Source organism: Nannospalax galili, unplaced genomic scaffold (genome assembly GCF_000622305.1).
Source record: "Nannospalax galili isolate Female #2095 unplaced genomic scaffold, S.galili_v1.0 scaffold533, whole genome shotgun sequence".
Taxonomy (NCBI): domain Eukaryota; kingdom Metazoa; phylum Chordata; class Mammalia; order Rodentia; family Spalacidae; genus Nannospalax; species Nannospalax galili.
In genome coordinates, this window is record NW_008333774.1 from 587,343 (window position 1) to 591,577 (window position 4,235).

Below are 4,235 nucleotides of genomic sequence, written 5' to 3' on the forward strand. Positions count from 1 at the left end.
AGGAGGAAATGAATTAGCCATCTTATTCATGTTGTTACCTTTGACTTTATGAAGATTGCACAGACATCTCTGACCAAGAAAGTTGCCATGCAGTACCAGAAGAAGAATTCATCGTAATCATTAATTACACTCAGTTCCTCTTCACTATCCTCTTATGTTTCATGTGTTGAGTCTATTTTGCTTTTATCTTTTCTTTAAATAGTAAGATACAGCAATATTTTTCATGGAGAAAGGAAATCAAAGTTCCAGTGACTTCATTTTGTTGGGGTTACTTCCACGAAACCACACTGGCCTTTTTCTGTTGTTGCTCATCATCCTCGTGCTCTCTCTGTCCTTGTTTGGCAACTCAGCAATGATCCACCTCATACGTGTGGATTCCAGGCTCCACACCCCCATGTACTTTCTCCTCAGTCAGCTCTCCCTCATGGACCTGATGTACATCTCTATGACTGTTCCCAAGATGACTTACAACTTCCTCTCTGGCCAGAAAAGTATCTCCTCCTGGGCTGTGGAGTGCAATGCTTTTTCTTTGTATCCTTGGCATGTTCTGAAGGCTTACTCCTGGCCTCCATGGCTTATGACCATTTTGTGGCCATCTGCCACCCACTTCATTATCCAATTTGTATGAACAAAACGATGTGTCTGAAGATGATCATAGGATCCTGGATATTGGGCTCCATCAACTCCTTAGCTCACACAGTCTGTGCCCTTCAAATCCGTTATTGCCAGTCTAGGTCCATTAACCATTTCTTCTGTCATGTACCAGCCATGTTGCTCCTGGCCTGTATGGACACTTGGGCCTATGAGAACATGGTGTTTGTGAGCACAAGCTTGTTTCTCCTACTTCTTTTCCTTGGTATCACTGCTTCCTATGGACGGGTCCTTTATTCAGTTTTTCATATGCACCCAAAAGAGGGAAAGAAAACACCTTCAGCATTTAACTGTGGTGACATTTTACTATGCACCTTTTATCTACACTCATCTTTGATGTAAGAGTTTCCACTCACCTGTAGGAGGTGAGATTCTGGCTATGTTGTATACTACCCTCTCTCCTATGCTCAACCTCATCATCTACAGCCTGAGGAATGAGGAGGTCCTGGGGGCCTTGACTAGAGTGTTTGGGATATTCTCTTCCCTGAAAACATGATCCGCCCCCCTTTAAGTGTCCCCTGGAAAATGCCATGAAGCAGTGTTGTCTGTTCAAAATATAATATTGTCCACATGCTTGTTTAAAAGTTTTCTCACGATGCATTTATTATTTATTGAACAATATGTTTATTAATGCATAAGATTATAATTATTCCTCAAATCCTTAAAAATAGAGAAACTATGGGATCTGACAATCAATCCCCATTCAGGGCATAAATTGAAAAAGAATAGTCAAAACATTTAAGAGACACCACACCCCTTTATTACAGTACTGTTTGCATTATCTAGAAAACATTCTGCTCTGCTTTGCCACAATGATATAAATATAGTGAACAATAATATAACCCAAAAGAGAAGCTTTTGGTTGTTAGTCTTTGTCAACCTGACAAACTAGAGACATTTGGAAAGAGGAAACCTCAATGAGAAATTCCTTTCATTAGATTGGTTTGTGGACATGTCTATGGGACATTTTCCTGATTTCTAGGTGATGTAGGAGGGCCCAGTCTACCGAGGGGAGTTCCATTCCTAGGCAGGTTGGCCTGGGATACATACAAAAGTAGCTGAGTAAGCCAGAGTGAGCAAGTCAGTAAGCCAGGTTTCTCTGGTCTTTGCACTAGTTCCTGTACCAGCGATCCTGCACTGAGTTCCCTACACTGACTTCCCTTGATGGTGGACTGTAACCTGTAAGCTCTAATAAATCCTTTACACTCCAAGTTGGTTTTGATCAACATATTTACCCAGGAAGTGAATTCTCACAGTACATGGAAATTTTATTTGTTAAAGTTGTTGTGCCACATAATTATTAAAAAAAGAAAATGAGAATGTAAAAAATGTTAAAAGCATGTGGGAATGGCGATATTTTCCAAAGTAGAAAAAATGAGAAAGCTTAAACAAGTGCTAAAGGTCTGTCTAGGTTTGTTATGATATTTAAAGAATGAGACAAAAATAATATACACATAAACTTAAAATATCTAAAGTCATAGTCTAGTCAAGTAGTTTAAGGAATAAAATATATATCTACATAGCACATGGCAATTAAAAGTGCCAGACCGACAGGACTACCCTTATTGAATGTTTAACAGCCATACTTTGAGACCTATACTAATCTGGTAAGAGGGACTTAAAGGACAGTTTTTGCCCCTTGCACTCCAAGGTCGACTAAGTTCCAGGGAACTACGGAGCATCTCTCAATATGTCTTGTAACTGTGGTGAGTCACCTGTCTTCTTGTTCAGGGAGGCCTTGGAGACCCCACCAGATGGACTTGAACCAGTGTCTAGTAGGAGGGTCAACTCAGAGGGAACATTTCTTCCATGCTTCCACATGAAGCCAGCCACAGTACAGCAGGACCTTTGAATTATCTTCACATAGATGGAATTGCTAAAAGAAAGGAGCCAGGGGCTCTTCCCAAGCCCACGTGACCTGTGAAGAACAGATGCACAAACGACCTTAAGTGTAAAAATAAATTGATTTATTTGGTGCCAAGTGTATGATCTTAAACACCCGAAAGGAAAGTATAACCAAAGAGTAAAGTCATCAGTATATTTCTTTAAGATTTCAAGAGATTGCACTTCCCAGACATTAGGCTTAAGTCCATATAAAAAGTTATTTAGACAATTATTTCTCATTGATGATTTTGTTCCTAATCAGAAAGTGCTTCTCAAATGTAAAACTTCAAATCTTGGTCTGCAATACTGCAGTGCCCACCTGTAGCTAATGGAGACAACCTGCTATTGTTCTAAAATGATGGCTAAATTGGATTTCTCCACCTATTTTGAAGCCTTTGATAGGGAACTGACACTGAGTCTAACCACGCCAACAGCTATCAAAATATCTGAAAGCAAATCCTGAATCCATCATTCTTGATTCCAGCCTTGGCAGACAAAAGAAAAATGAGGAAGAACCCAATAGAGGGATGCTTTTGGAAGCTCTCATCAAGAAATTCCACTGGACTCTGATATGAACATTTGAAATTTGCCCTGTTCAGACTTTTTTCTTGTTCCATATCTAGAACTTGTAATGCTAATCACCCTTGCCTTTACTTCTCCTTCACATTTCCTACTCACCAGACAAGGACTTTTTTGCCCCGAGTTGTGCAATTTGGGAGTCTTTTAGATAGAACTACTGAAGGGGTACCCCAATTACCTCACCCTGCAGTCATGTTCAGCATGCAAGGAACCAGAGCAGTCTGTGTCCTGATTCCCTATCCACACCTTACGTAACCTGTGGGGACCTAAAGGCCCCACCTTGCATAGGTCCGAAAGGAAGTTACTGGGGGCGCGGCCTGGCTTGCTTTGAAAGTTTGAAGAATGCTTTCACACTGCTGAGGAGTGCATGATCAGCACGTGACCGTCCTTAAGATATACCCTCAGCGGGGAGAGGGGAGTTCCAGGTGCCTTTATAAACTTTGTAACACCTGCAGTAAGTGAGTCTCTGCCTGACTAAGACTCCCCATTGCATCTGAGTGTCCCCGGGTAATGGGCACAGTGTGGGCTGGCGAACGGCGTGCTTACTCATCCCCAATCCTCACCTCGCCAGGCATCGCTGATTTGAACCCCCAGCATCTGGCGCTCAACATGGCACTTGAAGGAATGTGAAAAGAAGAAAAGAAAGAAGAAAGAAACAAAAACAGATTGGGGCCAATCAGGAGGTTCAGGGTAAGCAAGACCCTAAAAATGGGTAACACAATTTTTAAGTTTGAAGACCCAGCGCTTAAAGCACTGAGAGATATGCTTAAAAGCAGGGGATTGGATTTGTCAGATCCCGTAGCTCGAAAGGTTTGGGCAGAGGCTATTCATTTGGCTCCCTGGCTACTTGGGGCTAATGTTTTTACTGGGGATACATGGGAACATGTGGAACATCTAGCTTGACAAAGGGAGGTTCAATTAATTAGGGGTTGATCCGCCGTTGGAGTTCTACCCTATTATTTTGGCCTTAAATGCATGCTTTCTGCCCAAGAGCCCTAAGCCCTTGGCGCCACCTCCTGAGGAGCCTTCAGAAACCCCAGCATGGGAATCATGGGAAGGGTTTGAGGAAGAAGGCAGAAATGCAACAGAAGTGAACCCAAAAGCAGCCAAAGTAACAAGAA

At 42.0% G+C, this 4,235-nt stretch overlaps 1 pseudogene; it reads left to right on the forward strand.

The window, feature by feature from the left end:
• Positions 1–223: 223 nt before the first annotated feature.
• On the forward strand, positions 224–1,147 carry LOC103730198 (annotated as a pseudogene).
• Positions 1,148–4,235: the final 3,088 nt, after the last annotated feature.